The sequence below is a fragment of the Peromyscus maniculatus genome, chromosome 12 (assembly GCF_049852395.1).
Source record: "Peromyscus maniculatus bairdii isolate BWxNUB_F1_BW_parent chromosome 12, HU_Pman_BW_mat_3.1, whole genome shotgun sequence".
NCBI classification, from domain to species: Eukaryota; Metazoa; Chordata; class Mammalia; order Rodentia; family Cricetidae; genus Peromyscus; species Peromyscus maniculatus.
Window position 1 is genome coordinate 82085978 of NC_134863.1, and position 20210 is coordinate 82106187.

Genomic DNA, 20210 nt, shown 5'->3' on the forward strand with positions numbered 1-20210 from the left:
CCTCTGGTTGGTGCCCTTTGCACTCAAGGGGCGCTTTCTACAGCTGGCCGCCTGTAACTGAGGCAGAACTTCCCAGGAACAGCAGAGGTCATTAGGAAGGGCATTGGCAGCTAAGACAGTGTTGGAGTTGAGCTCCCTCTCTGCTCAGGAGGAGAGAGGGAGGCGCGTGGAGTGAGCCTAGCACTCCTAAAGTGGCCAGCTAAGGACTGCTTCAGCAACGTCTGCCTTATAAAATTCTCTGAGCCTTAAGACGGGCGGTGAAGGCTTTCATGCTAATGCTTCTGCTTTACAATAGGAAAACAGACATTTGGATTTGAATTTTTAATTCTTATTTTACATGTATGTGGGTGTGACCTCGTGTGAGCCTGTGCCTGTGCGTACAGTTCCTTCGGAGGTTGGAAGAGGTTACTGGGTCCCCTGGAACTGGAGTCACAGGCGGTGGTGAGCTGTCTGACATGTGTGCTGGGATGGGGACTTGAGTCTTCTTCTCTCTCTCTTTTTTTTTTTTTTTTTTGGTTTTTCTCTGTGTAGCCTTGTGCCTGGAACTCGCTTCGTAGACCAGGCTGGCCTCGAACTCACAGAGATCCACCTGGCTCTGCCTCCTGAGTGCTGGGATTAAAGGCGTGCGCCACCACCGCCCGGCAGGACTTGCGTCTTCTGCAGGAGCAGCCATCGTTGTTAACCACTGAATCATCTCTCCGGTTTAAAAACAGTTTTTATAGGGAATATCAGTTAAAGCCATCACTGACCGGTTTACATGTGGGGTTACAGAGTTGTCATATTCTGTATAAACTTTAATTTCATAGCTATGTAATAAAAAGTAGCTGAAGAAGTCATCAATTCTCATGTCTAATATAAATGCCTATATATTTTCATTTTAAAAATTTATAAAATAACTATTTCATATTTCATATGACATTTTCCTATTTCAGATAATAAATACTTAACAATAAGGAAATGATCACACTCTTGTGGCTTATGCACCCTACCCTGGAGGGAGTAAATGTTTCTGAGGACAGTGCTTATAAAACATAATCATCTGTCATCAGTAAAGCAATGGTTAAGTCAGAATTAAAAAAAGATTGTTTCAGGTTTGCCCAGAACACAGCTGCCCTCTAAATCTCTCTTGTAGAACATAACATGAATTTTATTGCCTTCCCTGAGAGAGTACCCAGCAGGGATCCTGTGGAGTTTCCCTGAGAGAGCACACAGCAGGGATCCTGTGGAGTTTCCCTGAGAGAGCACACAGTAGGGATCCTGTGGAGCTTCCCTGAGAGAGCACACAGTAGGGATCCTGTGGAGCTTCCCTGAGAGAGCACACAGTAGGGATCTTGTGGAGTTTCCCTGAGAGAGCACACAGCAGGGGAAGACTGGCCAAGGAAGACAAGCATTACTGAGAGCAGATGTCACCTGGTAGCTGATGCTCTCTTACACCACAGGCACAGCTAAAACAATCCACAGAAAGGAGCTCAAAGCAACTAAAAATGGTGAAAACCCAAAAATAACACTTGAAGAATTTTGCACTTTTTTTTTCCAGAGTAGGTAGGTTTTTAAAAATAGCGACAGCCAAGCAGCAGATGTTGGCCCACACATAACCACAAATGACCCCAAACTGTGTTCAAGCTCACTTCTGGGGTGACCATGGGCCAAGCAGAACCCAGATGCTTCGCTGCTCTCTCACGGTCCTTTTTCTTTTCACGTTTGTGTAATCACGTTAACAGTTTAAATGCACACGAAGCCGTCCACTTGGAGGGGTACTTATGCACACGCGCCACTGGGTAAGCCTAGCACTTTGGAAGAAGTTTTAAGAGGGATTTGAAACAAGATGGTTATAGAAATGTGGATTTTAAGTGTTTAACTTTTTTCAATTTTTACTTTTTAGCATTCGATTCTAAGTCATTGCATAACTGTCAAGCTCTTGATTTAGGAGCATCTCATACATCAGGGGAAAATATTCTAGAGGAAGTCACCCTGTTCTTACTGCAGGCTGCTAGAGGTTCTGTCTCGTGCAGCTCATGCTGGGCTCCTGGTCCTCTTGCCTCTGCCTTCCAAGTCTTTTTTCTTAGAGTGGAAATTGTATAGTTTATAAAATGGGAACAGTATTGTTTAGTCAAAGCTCTCTTATAGTGGACATCACCCAATTCCTCTCAGATGCAAAGAAGAGGGCTCTTTGTCACACGTGGGAGTGGGGACCCCACTTTGGACCCCACTGGGCTATACCTGAGGGCTGGCTCCCTTCTCAGCTAAGTGACAGAACTGAACATTGACAGGGAGTGTGAGGGCCCTGAGGAGACCCCCTCCCTACACTAACACAGCTCACGGGGGAGCTCACCTCTTTTCTTTTTGCCTCAGGCATATACAGGATGGCAATTTTCATCCCATGACTGAAAATGTGCCCCTTTCTTCCACTTGGCCCAATCAGAGTGGAAAGGAATGAAGAACCCAGGTTAAACCCACTCCTTTCTAAGAAGGAAATAAACTTGCTTATGTGTGACCGATTTTTCTGACCTGATGCCCACTAGTCTGATGGATCCTACTCCCCTTAATGTCTGTCTTTAATGAAGACAGATCCCAAGGTGAGGGACCAAAATAAAATCCCCATGAGTCAGGATGTGACTCACTGCTACTGTCTTTCTATGTAGAAGTGTTCTCAGCTGGACATGGCGCCCAACTCTGGGAATCCCAACACTTGGGAGTCTGAGGCAGGAGGATGACGTAGAGTTTGAGGCCAACCCTAGTTACCAAAGGAGACCCCATCTCACCAAACCAAACAACAACAACAAAAGAATTTTCTAGAACACTTATAAGAAACCTTCAGAAATTCAGATACAAACTAGAAGGTTGTATCAAGGCAACAACCAAAAGCACATGGGGCCCCCGTGGGATAGAGAAAGCACACGGGGCCCCGTGGGATAGAGAATGCACACGGACCCACATGGGATAGAGAATGCACATGGAAGCCCCCCCCCCCCCCCCCCCTTGTTTTTCACTGTTTGCACCAGCGGAGCAAGGGGAACCAGGAGCCTTGGTAGATGTCTAGAAAGTGCTGGGTCACCCGAAGCTCATCAAGGAAAAAATCCACCCCTCCCGCCCCCCTTCTACTCCCCTACAGAGGCTAAAAATAGAACTTCTATAGCAAAAACATCCTGTCCTTATTGATTTTTTAAGATTTTGGACCGCTCAGGTCCTAAGTCCGTGCACCTTAGATGACCCTACAGTAGCAGCCCGAGGGCCAAGCCCTCTCTGCACCCCAGGAATGTTTGTTTTGTTATGAATAAGTGAGAAGGGGCATGCAGCATCCCCCCTCAAATCTAAATTCCCTTCCAATAGGAATGTTAGATACTCTGGAGTAACCATGGTTATTTTCTATGTTTTGAAGATTATACATAAGTTACACAGACCATGGCTGTGGCAGGCCAAGGAAATAATCTACCTTTCCCACCACACAGAGCCTGGCTAGCAGGACAGTGGGCCCCTGCCTGCCCTGGATTGCAGATGCTGGGCTATGATTGGTTGGGGTTCATGAAGAAAAGACTGGGTCATCTGGCCTTCACCTTGGGAACCCATCAAGTGTTCTGAGCCTATGAAGACAGAAAGTTCTGGAATCTCATTAAAGCCTTGTTTGTGTTGATGGGGTTTTGGCAGCCAAGCAAATTTCAGCGATCAGACACCAGAGGTTTTCGGTGTTTTCTGAGCTATTCTGAACCCCAGCGCCGTGAGGAGGGCGTTTGTCACACCATCTCATTTAGTCTTCCTGCTAAAGTTGGTAAGTTAGGAACCATTATTCCCTAGGCCAAAAGAGGTTAGACACTTGCCCAAGGCCAGGGGAGAATGATGCTCATCCTTCGTGTGTGTGTGTGTGTGTGTGTGTGTGTGTGTGTGTGTGTGTGTGTGTGCATGTTCATGTGTATGCACCTGTACATGTGTGCATGTGTGTGGAAGCCAGAGGATAACCCCAGGAGTCACTCACTCCTCAGGTGATGTCCTTACTGTTATAAAGACAGGGTCTCTGACTGGGCCTAGAACTCACAGTGAACCCCAGGGGTCTGCATGCTTCCACCTCCCCAGAAGGGGCCAGGACATACACCTGGGTCACGTGGTTCTGGGACTGAACCCGGGCCCTCATCTTTTGCTCTCGGTGAACAGAGCAGACGATCTTTGCATTGTGTGCATTTTAAAAACAACAGTCTTCAGATTTCTTATTCTAGACGTTTCTTAGAGACCACCTTCTGGAAGGCTTACTTTGTTTCTTGGGGACAGCCTCCCTCAGGTGTAGGGGCTGTGCGAACAGGCCCACTCTGGCTGTGTGGCTGAGGAAATGAGCTGTTTACACAGCACAGAACCCAGCGAGCTGGATAAATATTTCAGTGACTTTTCCAGAATGGTACTTAAGGAGCAGAGCCCATCTCCACTTGGGTTTGAGCCCGTGGCCTTATGGTTTAAATATAAAATGCATTACAGCTCTTTATTTAGAGGCCATATGCCATTTTTAGGGAGCAGCCCCAACTCTCCTTCTGACTCTAGGGGGAGGGCAGGGCGGAAAGGTGTCTCGGGACTGTCATTAGGATTCATTATTTATTAGGTTTTGATGGTGGAGTCAAAACCAGTCAGGAGGGTTAGGTGCCCCTTTGGTGAAAACCTCAACTCTAAGGACAGGGACTTCCGAGTATGTGACCTTTGGAGGCTCCTGACTGGGTGAGGAACCCAGAATAAGTCGGGGTTCCAAATCTTCAGGGCGGAGAAAAGAGGGGGACTTCAATTTTGGAAACCAACCCTGGGTTTGCTGCCACAGGGTGAACTCTTTCAGTGAAGAAGAGGAGAAAGAAGGAGCTTCACTCAGGGACCAAATGCTTCACGGGAGTCATGGTCAGTTTTGCTTTCCTGAAGATCTCTCTTCCATGTCGGGAATCGTGGTAACTGACCTTTGGCTGCTGGTCACTATTCCAAGACATCTGAAACTCTCTGACCTGGAGGGAAGTTCGTCTGAGAAGCCGCTCTGTCCTGTGAGTTCCATGGCTACGTGTGGTAACACTGTGTGTGACTCTTGGCAGGCTCCCTGGCTTCTGGGTGCCTCACTTTCTGCCATGGCCAAGTCTAAAATCATGCCACTGTCATGGTGAAAAGAAGACCAAACTGAGTTGTAACTGCCGAGTGCTTGCAAATGCTAAGGTTGATTGCCCAAAGTAAAGGATGATTATGAAGTATGAGAGCCGAGTGGCTCCAATGGCCACCTTCCTGTGGAAGACAACGCTCATCGTTTTCCTTGAGACAGACACTTGGTATAATTGGTGCATTTTTTTTAGGCAGCAAGGGGGCTCCAACAGATGAGTTGACTCTCCCCAGCTCCCTCACAGTGCAGACCCAGGACCCTCCGTCTTCGAAGGGGCATCTCACCCTCCTGGGTAGCCTTGCGCCTCTTCCATCAGCCATTTGGCAACTTCCCTAAAGTCAGGAGGGTCTTGTGAAATTTGATCTAGAAGAATTTTAGAAGTTACTCCTGAAAAGCTCAAATGGGTGTCTTCTCTTTCAAAGTAGTTTTCTAATAGCAATCCCATAAATTTAACTCCCCAAGAAGTTCCAGGAACCAAGGACCTTATCTCCGGAAGAACACATATGAAGAATTTTTTTGAAATTCTTGAGCTGTAGTACAATAAGATGGCAAAAGGAATTGACGTTAAACTTCTTAGGATCTCAACTGAATTTTATTTATTTCTTTATTTTAATAGTTAAAAGCAGAAAAAAGTACCTACTCAATGAGGCCACGTTGGACCGAGCAACAAAGAAACCATCTCCCTGAACAAAATGTCCATCTTCCGGGACATTATTTTAAGTAGCTTTGGAGGGGAAGGGGAAAGGACATTCTTTTCTTTAATGACCCAAGCTGACATAAATAAATATATAAATAAAGGAAAGAAAGACACCCAGAATATCTTCGTCTTTCCCCGGGAGAAGCGTCTCAGCACAGAGCGGGCTGCTCCAGTGAGGATGTTGCTCAATGTCGTGTTACAACACAATTCTAACTGTCACTGAGGGCCTGGATGCAGCCTTGCATCAACTCCCCTGCAAGGTGTTTCCTGGACTTTGCAGACAGGGGCTGGGGGAGGTGCAGCTCTGCTTGTGAGGGCAGATAATGCCTTCTGCTCCCCCGATATCTTCCCATGCTTGCCCTGTAGATAACACAGTTTCACTGCCCAAGGCCCACTTTCCCAATTTGTAGATCTATATTGATGAAGCCTTTTGTGTGTTTTATCAGACACAATTTTATCGTCCCTCTCCAAACGCCCCCTGTCAGAGTCAGCCTTTGAACTTTTGCATATTTATCAACTGGGACCAATGATTGCAAAGATGCAAAGCTTATCTTTAATTCTAAAGAAAGAGGAACCCAGCCCTAGATCGCTCTGCTAGAACAGATCTTTTGGGGGCTTGTGTGTGTGTGTGTATATGTGTGTGTGTGTGTGTGTGTGTGTGTGTGTGTGTGTGTGTGTGTGTGTGGTGTGTGCTTGCACACATGCGTGCGTGTTTGTAGTTGCACGTGGGCATATGCTGACAGAGGAGGATGGAGAGTTTTGTTAATTACCTTCGGGGTGGTGGAGTGACCTATACAGACATCTTATGCAGCTTGTCTGGGCACCTTGTCTTGGGTTGCTTTCAAGGCCCCAGAGCAGGTGGCTGAGCTCACACCAAGACTCCCTGTGCACAGTGAGGAGTCCCGCATAAGGCCTGCTTTGCCCTCACTTAGATCAGGAATCTCTGAAACTGGGGATCAGTTCAGTCCTCGAATAAAGAATTCATCTCCCATCTTAATGTGGGAAAAGACTGAACCTTTCAATTAATAACCTCATCTCTTCTTTATTTTTTTCTACTTCCTCCTCCTCCTTCTCCTCTTCCTCCTCCTCCTCCTCCTCCTCCTCCTCCTCCTCCTTCTTCTTCTTCTTCTTCTCTCTCTCTCTCTCTCTCTCTCTCTCTCTCTCTCTCTCTCTCTCTCTCTCATTCATCTATCAAATTCTACTCTGCAGCTGTAAAAAAAATCAGACTAGGAAGGAGGGGATGTGGGGACAGATTAGGAGGGTGAGGCCCCTCCCTGTGTGGGCACAGAGGCTCCTGTGACTTTATCAACAGTATCAGAGGGGGTGTGAGGGTGGGGGGTGAGAGGGTGGAGGTGGGGGAGGAGGAGTAAGAAAAAACACCACTTTGCAGACCTGGAGGGAGTTGCAGAAGGAAGTCCCCACCCCAGAGTCCAAGTTCTTCCAGTCTCCGCTCCAGCAGGGTCATCTACCCATGGCCTGAAGGCAACTCTGGGAAAGGTGGCCTGATAACAAGACTGGGATGCGACCTTCAGAGTCCTGAGTCCTCTCATGAAATGGTTTCTGCTATTATCTCTCCTCTTCCTCCCTCCTCCTCTCCCATTCCCCCTCCTCATCGTTAGTTAGTTACTCCGTTTCTTCCCTCCCCTTCTCTTTTTCTTTCATTTATCATCACCTGCCTGGCTGCAAGGGAGCTCCTGCAGCTTTGGGGGGTGGGGTGGGGGTAGCTGTAGAGCGCCCAGCCACCAAAACAAGCCAATGCATTTACTCTTAATCAAGTCAAGAATTTTAGAAACTGCTCTGAGGTTCCCCTTTCTCAGCCAGCCATGTTCCTGTCTCAGCTCTTCCCTCTGCTGCCCTTGATCTGCTGTCCTAGGGACAGCCTAGTCTTAGTCCCACGGTGGCGCCCTGTCCTCTGTACTGGAGCACATTGATCTCCCCACCTTTCCCAGCACTGTGGGGACACTTGAGACTCCCAGGCCTTAGTTTCCTTATTCTGATAGTTTCCAGATCAAATCTGTATCAATGGAGATAATTTCAGAACTTTGTGATAATCATTTTTTTTTTTTCTCAGAGAATTCATTTAGGCTTCTGGGAACCAGGGTCAAAGGAAGTGGTCTTCATTTGTCTGTAGTCCAGAACTCCACAGTGAGTGATAAATGCAGAAGTTGAAGCTGCTACTGCTCTGAGTCCTCTTTGTCACCAAAGTGTGACTGTGTGTGTGTGTGTGTGTGTGTGTGTGTGTGTGTGTGTGTGTGGTGTGTGTGACAGGGAGAGAGAGAAAGAGAGAGATAGAGATGGAGGGAGGGAGACAGAGAGAGAAAGAGAGAGGGGGAGAGAGAGACAGAGAGAGAGAGGGAGGGAGAGAGAGAAAGAGAGAGACAGAGACAGACAGAAGGAGGGAGGGAGAGACAGAGACAGAGGGAGGGAGGGAGGGAGGGAGGGGGGAGAGAGACAGGGAGAGAGAGAGAGAGAGAGAGAGAGAGAGAGAGAGAGAGAGAGAGAGAAAGAGAGAGAGAGAGAGATCACTTCCCTTCCTTGTGGGGCATGTCGCCTTCAGAGAATGTCTGTAAGCCTGTCTTAGAGTCTGGACACTGCCTGCTGAGTGGCCACCAGCCTCAGCCTTCACTCTGGCCGGCATCTGGCCCTAGCTTGTCCCTTCATCACATGGCCATTGACTCCTAACACTCATATTGATGTTTTTTTTTTTTGTTGTTGTTGTTGTTTTGGTTTTTTCGAGACAGGGTTTCTCTGTGTAGCTTTGCGCCTTTCCTGGAACTCACTTGGTAGCCCAGGCTGGCCTCGAACTCACAGAGATCCACCTGCCTCTGCCTCCCGAGTGCTGGGATTAAAGGCGTGCGCCACCACCGCCCGGCTCATATTGATGTTTTATGTAGAGACAGCTTGGTGTCTCCCTACAAGATCTGTCACAAGGGCACACAAAGCTTTAGTCAGAGCTCTTTGGGGACAGGAGGAGCTGTCAGACAAGGGGACCAGGTCACATCTTGACCCAGGCTTATGAGTTCTCGTGGTAGAGCAGGACCTGTAGAGGCTGACTGGCTAACACTGTTCACGACAGGTATTCAAATGCATTTGTGGGACTTTGTAAGACACAGGGATGTTGATGAGAATAGCTACAGTGTCTATCCCTGGAGGAACCTGAACCAGACCCCTCGCCCCTGACAGGTTTAGGAATCCTGCATCCCTGAGACAGGGAGGGAGATCTGCCAAGGGTACTCCCCTAACATGGCTGGACCTGTGAGCAGAGAGAGGAATGGCCTGCCATTGGCTCACGCTGGAGGTTATGGTTGGGAGGAAGGATGATGCTCTTCTTCCCACCCGCCCCGTGGGGCTGTTGTCTTCTCAGCCTCATTCTGCTTGATTGTCCTGGCAGATTCTGCCCCAACCTCACTGCAGTCACATGATCAGAGTAAAGGAAACTGGACATGGCTCTCCTCGCGCTAGATTCCCAGTGTTTTCTGGGCACTGGGAATCCCAGGCCCCTTAAAAAGCTGGCCCAGCTACCACTTGACATAGACACCACTGTTTGCTCAGCTTACTCTGCCCTGGTCTTATTCTGCCCTCAGATACACGAATCTCGTCCTGCCTTGGGACCTCTGGCCATCCTTGGGCTGGGGCCACTTCCCTCAACCTCCTAGTTTTTGCCAGGGCTTCTCAGCTGTCATCTAGTAAAGTATGAGATGAAACTATCTCACTTCTTAGCCCTGGTATCCAGTCACTGGACTCAGTCCCGTGATCACATTCGTCTTATGTAATTATGATCTGCTGTCTGATCCCGACCTCAGACTGAAGGAATGGCTGTCTCTAGGGCTTAGTCATTAAGGGAGAAAAACAACAGGCAGTCTCCCTCTGTCTCTGCTGCTAGTTCCTTTCTCACTGAATGACACTGGGTCCACCAGCTCCCTGAGTCCTGCCTCTCTTGGGGCCTCCAGGACTTTGGAGGTTCGGGAGGTCAACAATATAAGGAACACCCTGAGACCACATCTGTGTTTCAGGCACTGTGGTAACCACCAGTGGCTAGCAGTGACCTCTTTCCCACATTCATGCCTTGTTTAAGAATATGTGTGAGTTTTCTCTTTGGCAAACATTTCTGGCAAAACAAAAACCAAAGGAATGGAGCAAGAATGGCATCTCACCTCCATCACTTTGCTTGTCTTTGGGGCAGAGGTGGAGCTGGGTAGGGATGGCTTCTTGGTATTTGAGGAAGCCCTGTACAAACCAGAGTGTAAAGGGTCGTACTTCCTTCTCCTGGTGGGGTTTCATCCTGGGTCCTCTCTATCATTGGCTCTGACAGAGTAAAGCTCACTTTCCCACAGGGCTCTGTAATCGTCTAAGGGTGCCCGCAGAGCACGCTGCCACATTTAGGAAAGCTCTGGACGCTGCACACGGAGTGGCCACCTTCCTCAGTCCGTGCCCTCCTGGCCAATACTGGGCCCTGGGTGGCCTTGTCCTTGAATCCTTGACTCCTAATGCCCACATTGCAGCAGTGAGTCTTGCTGGGACTTTTGTCCAAGACCATTACCCAGGAAAGGAGCTGACCTGCAGGGCTCTGAGGCAGGCTTCCCTGCTGAGAATGAAGGAGAGCATTGTCATGGGAGCAGATCTGCTGTGGACCAGCTGTGCCGCTGGCAACCTCCAGAGGGGAGTAGCCTATCTGGGGACAGCACCAAGCAGAGCTGGCTGACCCCTGCTTCCACCGCACATGCTCCTTAAGCCTTGTCACTTCTCTGTTATTATTATTACTACTATTATTACTTCTGTCATCCACATTTATACTATTTTTCCACAGGGACCCATGACAGCATGGGTGTTTTGTACAACACTGGGTTTCAGCTGGGGGCAGGTGTGGGGACCCTTTACATCATATTCTTTAATAATTCAAGTGGCAGCATTGTAGGGCTACTCTTAACTGCTTCTTAAAAGTAATTAATTGATTTTCTGACATATCAGTTAACAATGTATTACTCTGACACAAAGTTGTGTTTCAGCTCTTGATTGGAATAGAGTGCTGTATGGATTAAATTCAGCTCAGGGCTTAGCTTGGGAGAGACTAAAAATATGCCTCTATAAAAAGAAAGGCTTTTTACATGGAGTGTTGTCTAAAAATCTAAACCATACGTTCTTTCCGGGGCTGTCAATGGGATGATGTATAGGTTCAAGTCTTTGTGACTGTTCAGGCTTGGAACATTTAAGAGGCATGGGATAACCTACTGTAGCTCAATATGCGCTGTGGTCTAGAGGAGAAATCACCCAGGCTGTGCGGAGGGCAATAGGAGTCTCCCCATCCAAACATGGCTTGCTAAGGGCACTAGAAAGAAGGTGGTAATGTTTCTGTCCTAGGTGTGGTCGTCTACCAGCGGCTAGGTCCTTTCTGGAGCTGAGATACCCACTCGCTGTTGGCCTGTGGTGGGAATCTCATCCACAGGGACGATTCCGTTCCACTATGTAGATGCTCTGAATGTTCCCATTCAGACCAATGTTTTAAGTGGCTTGCTCTGGGTCATGTGGTGCAGGATGTGGGCAATAAGGATGTCATGATACCTTGGCCCCTACAGAGCTGCATGAGACAAACGTCTTCAGTGAGGGAGGTAGCATATCCACTTGGAACTGACCATGTTTATTTAAATACACACTGGAAATTCCTGATAGATCCATTTTGGTAGAGTGGCATTTCTTTCTCACTGTGGACAGTGGAGAGCCCACATACATTACTCAGGCTCTGGCACATGACTCTAGTCATTCTTCACTTGGTGTGTGGTTAAAATGGGTGAAGAAAGAATAGTACGGGGAACTCTACTCTCTCTTTGTCCCCCTTTCGGTGACAGGGCCGGGTGTTCAGGACCCAGTCTGAGTCTTCGTGTGGCATGTGTTACAGGCTCAGTGCTGGCTCAGCTGTGTCTCAGACAGGGCAGCGAGCTGAGCATGAAGCAGTCGATGATCCTCAGTGTGTAAGCCTCAAGTCTCAGCAGGTGACTCAGCTGAATGGAGCTGTGAGCCTGGCATTCTGTATTGTGTGTGTCCCACTTCTTTCCGACGTGTCTGGATTGATCCTTTACTCAAGAAGGCAGTCTGCCATTGAATACAGTCCTTCAAATGTCAGTACTTCCAAAGGGACCTGGTCTAAAGCCAGGGGACATGGACGGTGAAACAAACCCATGGGAGGCGGACACCAGAGCGGGTGGAGGTCTGCTTGCTCTGTGTCTCTCACTGGCTGGCCAGTCTGCTTCTTCAGTTCCAGAAGGAGACCAGAGATTCTAACTCATCACACTACTATGACAACTAGATGACACAGCTGTGGGGTAGCATCTAGAACACGTTTACTCTTCACAGTTGCTCAATTGAGGGAATATGAGCTGTTGTATTTCTCTTGCGAAAGTACCAGAAGAATGATGAAGAAATGATGAGAACATTTTAAGCTCTAAGACTTCTTAGGAAGGGACCTAGTGGAAAGAGCAATGGGCAGGTGGGTAGAAAGGAGTGACTTTGGGGAGGTGGAGGAGGGGCCTGACAAGTGAGGACAGGCTCAGAGCAGGCTCCCTCTGAGACTGCTCCTATACTTTCCTTGAATGAGTGTATCTCTTTCACACCTTGCTATTCTGAACCTATGAGGGCAGCGAAGACTCCTGGTCCTCCAGGCTGTCTGTCTGGATGAGCCTCTAAGGACGGGAGCATTTGCAGGATGCTCAGAGACGTATCACATGCGAATACAAACTGTTCTCGCTGCGATGAAGAAGACTGCTTTGACCCTGTTTATTGCTGTGCTTGTGCTTCCTTGACCAGATGGACTCATTTCAGAATTCGCCCAGGATACAAACCCTGCGGATTCTATTTTTCTAGGCTAGCCTTGTATTTCTGAGACAGAGAACAAAAGTTAACATTTTAAAAGTCTGTAAAAAATAAATGAGAGATCTTTGGGGTCTGAAGCGTGGGGTGTCGGCAACCCCTTCTCATCATAATTTTTGGAAAGGAAAAGCTTCTATCCTGAAACATGGTTGTCTTTACCCATGAAAAGCACCGTGAGAAGAGCCCTGGGGCAGGGTCAGAACGACAGATTCTGAAAGGTATTCAAGAATAGGAGAGGATTGTCTTCTCTCTTTCTCTCTCTCTTTTTGTAGGGGTGTGGGGAAGAGACATGAATTATTTACCATGCCTCTAGAGATGGGAGAAAGCTTTAAGATTTTGCTGAAGTCTCTGATTGATTTTCTGACACAACAAGTGAGAGGAAAACCAGAGGGCCTTGCGGAGGGGCGGACACCCGATCTGCAGTTAGATGCAGAGTTGCAGCTCGGCGGCAGTGCGTTTGCATGTCTAGATAGGAAAGGAGGTGGTCTCTGCCGCTGTATAATTAACACACTCGATAAAGCGTTTGAAGAAATCAGCATAGGAATTGTACAGTCAATTAACACAGAACAAGCAGTCCCGTTCCACTAAGTCCTATCCTGGACATCCATCTTGGGGAGCGAGAGGGGTAGAATTTGATGAGGGCATCCTCCCCCTTAACAGCTGTGCAGTTAAATGTTAAAAAGTTAAGGGACTCAACGAATGTGCTCAGAAGTTGTAAGCCAAGGTTATGGGAGCCTGGGATAGGAGAGTGATAGGTCCCACCTAGGAGGGCTGGGAAAGCTTTGAAGAGGAGATGATGGGTAGATGGAGTCTGGAATAAGTGTAGGCTTAGATATTCGAAAAAGGAAAGGCGTGTAGGACAGGTCACATGGTACAGCAAGTCAAGGAAGAGGGAGCATTCAGGGATGTCACTGAATGGTGGAGCCAACTGCAGCACACGCTGGCCTGAGGGAGAGAGAGCCCATGCAGGGTGGGGGCCGGAGGAGGCACTGGCTTTTGGAGAGAGCAGTATTTTCAAGTTGTCAGAGTCTGAGTGAGTCCTTTATGAGTCTTATGTCCTTGAACGCTCATCAGAACCACTGGGGAAAGGCCCCATGGATGGTCTTGTTTCACACAGATGTATAGGATCAGACTCAAAGCCCCCCAACGAGTAACACAGCGGAAGCAAGCTGTAGACTGGCAGGAGCAAGATGGACGCTGGGGGCCCAGGTGGTCTCCATTTCCAGCACGCTAGAAGCTCCATGACTCGGCCTGTGTAACTAAGGGTTTGGTGGCCTCTTTCCTAAGGACAGGTGGACGTCACTTAGGGGTCCTGAATGACAGAACACGTGAATGCTTGTGCTTCAGGAAGAGCCTGAGGCAGCAGTCAGAAGGATGAGAGAGCAGAGATGGAAGGCCCTCAGCCAATCAGGAGGTTTGGGGAGGGCTGGAGGAGGGACTGTCGTAGCCATGGGGACTGAGGGTAGACAGAGAAGACCAGGTGGAAATGGATCCTCAGAGTCTCGAAGCTGGACATAGGGGTGGGTTAGTGTACGGGTGAAGACATTCTGGTGCTTAGCCTGGGTGACCGGGGGACTGAGACAGAAAGCCCACATTAGAAATCATTTTAGCTCAATTACAAGAACTGGGACTTTACATTTTAGCATTCTACATCTTGGTTCCAAATGCACGGCTACTTGATTATTAGCCCATAAAAAGAGATGTTAGGTAGAGCTGGAATTCTAAATCAAGTCAGGGATGCTCCTGCTGGGGGGAACATTTAATGAAGTGACATCATCTCCAGATTCCTCTCACTTTTGGCAAGGATACTTTAGAGGAGACAGATGGGAGGAAAGGTGGATAGGGGAATAGAGGAAATGAGAGATGCAAGGCATTAGCTAGCTTGTCTGGATTCTCCAGTCTTCATACAACTACTACAGTGTAGGTAGAACTTGGTGGCTACCCAAGACCAACCAATTATCATCCCTGGAACTTGGAGTTGATTTGTAAGATGGCTCACCTTGACCCCGGATGCATCAACAGAAGCATGAGGCATGGTTTTAAAGCTGCTGGCTTCTACCCAAGCCACGAGTCTATGTGATCGCCGGGACTGTCAGAGGCATCACTGGATATTAATTTGAGTTCTTCCCCTGATGCTCGTGGCATGGGGATGCTGATGACACGATGACGCTTCCCACCTTAAGAATGTCTTGAGGGCACTCCCTAACATGTGCTCACAACAACTGTCCTCTGACTTGGAATCCAAATAGTCGAGCTGGTTCTAGCCTTGCCAAGTTCACACTGGCTGTGTGAAGCAATTACTCCCAGTTGTGAAGCATGTGTGGAAGGGTCTGTGCTTAAGAGATCATCGGAAAACAAAATCTCAGCTTATACACTGGGATCTCATTAGTGACCTTGATTGTATTCTTTGTTGAGATGCGTTGACTTTCTAAGTAGGAGGGCTGTACTCTATAGAACTTTTCCAAACTTCCAAACCACAAAATAAGATGCATAAAATGTGAAAGTGAACTTGAGATAGAATTAGTATGTGTCAGACACTATTATAATTTATCAAATAATTATAAATGAATACAAATTCCTTTCTCGTTCTACCCACTGCTGGGAGGTAAGTTTTATTAGTATGCACGTTTGGCAGATGGGGAAGCTGAGGCACACAAGTGTCCATGAACTTGTCCAACATCACACTGCCCAATGGGTAGAGCCAGGATTAGAACCCAGGCAGTTAGGTCCTGAATGTGTGTTCCTAGTTGGTATCTTAAACTGCTTTCCTTGATACCAAAACCTAGCCAGGCGGTGGTGGCACACGCCTTTAATCCCAGCACTCGGGAGGCAGAGCCAGGCGGATCTCTGTGAGATCGAGGCCAGCCTGGTCTCCAAAGCGAGTTCCAGGAAAGGCGCAAAGCTACACAGAGAAACCCTGTCTTGAAAAACTAAAAACAAAACAAAACAAAACCTAACCAATCTTTGGCAAAGGACTGCAAATTCAATCTATGAGAAGTGCTGATAGTAGAGAGAAAGAATTCTGGGAGGAAAGGGACTAATCTAGTGATGAATGAAAACCTAGGCAAGAAACTCATGATTACGTTTGCAGCTGAGCCAGGCTGCTGGGGAACAGATGAGAGACCCATCCAGCTTTCTGGATTCCTGGCATAGGGATACATGACATTATTTATAGAGTTCTGCAGGGACCCCTTTTCTCTGCTCACCAGGCATCACTGGCCTATTTTCTGCTTCAGTATGTTGGATGGGCTCCACTCCCTTCTTAGAGTCCTGGTTCTCCACCAAACATCTGGCCCCTTCCCCACAGACCCTCCGTCTTCAGGGAGCAACGATGATGGACCAGATTAGCATAGAGATAAAAAGAGTTCCTTCTTCAGTGGAGTTGTCCCCTTATAGAACTGAAACAAGATTAGATCTAGGAAGTGGCAGGTATTTCGGTAACTGATGCTTGAAAATTGAGCATACGAGATTCAGGTTTATGCCCAAACAAAGCCAATTTTAGAAAATACTACAAAAAGATAATTTCAGATGAACCATCTTAGGTCTGAGTCTAATTGAGAAGGAAGGGTGTGCATATTAAGTTAGTGTGTGAGGGGCACCAGTAGGTATGTTCATTCATTCTCATACGCGCGCGTGCGCGCGCGCACGCGCACACACACACACACACACACACACACACACACACACACACACACACTCATTCCATGGCTGATTGTTGAACAGGGATCCTTGGAAGACCCCATTTTGGCTCTTTGACTAGCATGCTGGAAAAACAAAAACAAAACAAAACAAAAACAAAAACAGCCAAAACCTTCCAGAAGTCCACATTCAGAGCTCAGATGGAAATCAGAATGAACTCAAGCCCATGTTTGACGACCACATGTTACAAAAATAATCACTAGCAAAGAAAAAAAATGTTTTTCATCTTCAACATCTTGGTTCATATTGTTTTCCCTGCAGTATTGGGGATTCTCAACTATTTTCTTTCAAAGCTGTATTTTAGCAACTAAGTCACTTTTACAGTCTCACTCCCACCCCCTTTAATAAATGTTTATTTTGATGTTTGCTCATTCTACAACCAAAGCCTTTCTCAAGACCCCAAGCTGTCTTCCTTCTGACGGTAAATGGTGGGCAAGTCTCTAGGAACAAGGGTTACTCTGTCCTGTCCCTGGATGATGGAATGAAGCAAGCAGCGAAAGCCCGAGGCTCCCGGCACCACCCATGAGAAGCAGCTTCCAACCAGACACACCAAGATATTTGCCAATTTCTGACCACATTGAACAGCAAGGAAAACAAAACCCTTTATAAAGATTTCTCCCTTTGTACCTCATATTTCAGTGGAGGCATTATCTTCCTGGGCACACCTGGCTGTGTCCTTTGGGTGACTTTTTGGATAAAGTCTTAACACTTGGAATTCTTATGGCCCTTTCAGCTTCTAATCCAAAACCTGGGGTGAAAAATGTAGGCTCCAAGACCCTGTGTTCCTCTGTGACAGTGTGTTCTGTGTGTTCTCTATTTTGTGCGAATAGCAAGACCTCTATAGATATTACCTTCTGCTCCCTCTCACTTGATAATGGTAAACCATACCTATCATAGCATTTTCCATCTTAACCACTGTTAACTACACAGTTCCATGAGGTAGGTTCCATGACCATGCTATTCTGTGACCATTGCCACCATCTATTTCCAGAACACTCTTATATTAACTGGAACAGTACAATATTTGAACAACTCCAAACATCTCCCTTCTGAGCATCTTTGGTAATTCACCTACTCTGTCTCTGTGGCTTCATTACCTTGTGTATCTTCATGAAATGGAATCCTAAAGTGATGTCTTTTTGAGACTGGCCTCTTCCGGGTCCATCTGTGCTGTGGAGTATATCTGAATTTACCTCCTTTCATGTACATGTGCATGTATACAAGTGTGCTTATGATGATGTGTGTGCATGTTTGTGTGTGGGTGTGTGTATATGTGGGCATGTGTATGAGGGAAGAGTATACATGCATGTGTGTTTGAATAGAAGAACTGGAGGTCTGCACAGACAGGCAATGACAAGGCAGTCATGTGGTTGGTTTTGAGATTAAAGGCGTGTGTCTCCAATGCTGGCTGTATCCTTGACCACACAGAGATCTACCTAGCTCTGCCTACCAAGTGCTGGGATTAAAGGCGTGCACCACGAACGCCCAGCTCCACTATGGTTTACTATTAGCTCTGACCCCCAGGCAACTTTATTTATTAACATACAAATAAAATCACATTTCAGTACAAATAAAATACCACCATTTATGAGTGTGGGGGTCAGAGGTTAACCTCTGATGTCATTCCTCTGGAGCCATCCATTTTTTTATTTTTTAATGAGTTCCAGAGAAGATACACAATTTGTCATTTATGGTGAACAGCTGGTAACTGGCATGTTGGTGATACGATGTATACAATGTCACTCAGATTCAGAGGGTCACTGCCCATGGACTACCCAGTGTCCTGTCTGTGTGCCACCCCTTTATGCTTTACTTTCTCTCCCTAACACGATACATTGAGGTCCTGGGTGATCCCTAAAAGACAGGGTGCCCCTGGCTGTTATGACAGGTGGCTGTGTAGCTTATACCCGGAAGGAAAAGACGAGACTCTCAGGCACTGTGGGCTGTTGCTTCTCTTTCATCTTGTGCAACAGTAGAGATGCACCATCTATATTTAAGTCGCACTCTTCAAGAGGTGGGCTGCCACTGTCCGTTAGCTCTGTGGTTTTCATTTCTTTCCAGCTGAGCTTGTGAAGACATTAACAAAAGCCATGAACTGTGCTCTGCTTGTCCCCGGTGACAGTTGTGTACATTTTAGAGTTGTGATGTCATGAAAATGGGAGGCACATTTCCAGAGGCAGAACCTGATCTCAAGTAAAACTCTAATTATAGCTGTCACTGAAAAAAAAAAAAAAATCCCAACCCCAAACCCCAAACCCCAGTTTTTAATTTTGTGAAGCTGAGGTGTCCCATGGGAAATCAAAATGCCCTAATGTGAAAGCAAGCTGAAGGCCAGCTCCCAAGCCCCCCATGTGTCCCCCTCTGTGCATCCCTGTGAATAAGACTTCGATTCACTGCTCAGAAGTGAAGTCACGTCACATGCCATTCTTCCTCGTTGCAGGCCCATTGGCCTTTGCCTTTTCCATGGACCCTTATCCCGTATCCTCTCCCCACTGACAAGTAAAGTGTCCGGACTTTACTTAGCACAGTCCCTGGGTCTGACCTTGGCCTCCAGTTCTCATCTTCAACACCCCTGTTCAGCCATGCCTCTCCTGTTCAAATCCCAAGGTCCTTTTCCTCCTGGGCCTTTCTGCAGGTACTGTCCCTGGCTGTAGAGCCTGGGTTTGGAGCTCCATCATGCCCCCTACACCTGGCTTTGTTGTTTCTGATTCTTAGGTGGTTTTGCAGTCTAAAAACCATCTTACGAATCATTACTTACATGGCAGGCTGCGTCCCTTTTCCCATGGCAGCTCACCACAGTTGACAAGAGCTTGGCTGTAAGCCTATTGATAGATACTGTCCCTCTGCCAGGCCTTTGCTGGGTCTATCACCTCATTTCCTTTCCATAAGAACTGAGGTAAACTGAATTCCAGCAAACCTTCAGTGACTAGTTGTTAAGAACTAGGCTCTGTGCTATTTGTTGGGAATACAGAAAGGGCACAGGCCCTGTCCTTCAGCACTTCAGGCTAACAGTCAGTATCCATGAGGGGAAGTGTGAGAGAGAGAGAGACAGCGTGTGGGAGATGCTTGTGAGATTCGGCACCTTGGAGCACTTCTGGGACATGAGGTAAGACAGGGAGGGAGTTGAGGATCCGATGAAGAAGTTCCCTATTTACTGGACTAAAGAACCTTAACTGTCCCTCTTTCCCAGGAATTCCTCTTCCTCCTCGCCTTAGCCCAGGCTAGCCAGACTGAGTTAACTTTGACAACACTGATTTGTCACAGTCCTGCAGTTGGAAAGCCCAGCATCCAGGGGCCGTCAGGTTTGATTCTGCTTCCTAGTTTGCACGTGGCGACTCTGTCACTGTAGCCTCCTAAGATGGAGAGAGAAGAGCAAGTGCTGGTTCCTCTCTTTGAAGGGTGCTAATCCCACTCAGGAGGGCCCCCCCTGTACCCAGTGGCTTCTCAAAGAGCTGCCCCCTCACGTTTCACCAGGATCGAAGGCTTTGATGCTTCAGCAGACAAACGGGGCCCCAAGATCCTCCCAAGCACAACACATTTCATAAACTTCTTAGTGTTGACGAATTTCTAAATTGTCTTATTAATAGAAAACATGGAGCCAGATACAGGGGTGAAAACCTGAGAGAGATCGGAGGACTGGGAACATCCACGTGCTAACCTCACCTCACCAACTCCGCAGCTTCCAAAGGAGAGATACTTCCTGTCTACCCATGCCTTGCTGTTCTGGCATCTGATTTGCTCTCTCTGTCCAGCTACATCACTTCCTCTTCCTGCCTAGATCTGTCACCTCCTGTCTGTCTGTACAGACCTCCAGACCCCATGTTAACTAGTGTTGGAATTTAA

The 20210-nt window shown here is 47.5% G+C and overlaps 1 protein-coding gene and 1 long non-coding RNA gene across 3 annotated transcripts in view; one reads left to right on the forward strand and one right to left on the reverse strand.

Annotated features, from left to right (window-relative positions):
• Positions 1 to 20210, reverse strand: part of Runx1 (RUNX family transcription factor 1) — a 232489-nt gene that overhangs the window by 107658 nt on the left and 104621 nt on the right. The window lies entirely within an intron of this gene.
• On the forward strand, positions 3392 to 5920 carry LOC143268024 (uncharacterized). The gene is made up of 2 exons (XR_013043613.1): positions 3392 to 3766; positions 4793 to 5920. It is a non-coding gene; the product is annotated as an uncharacterized LOC143268024 (long non-coding RNA).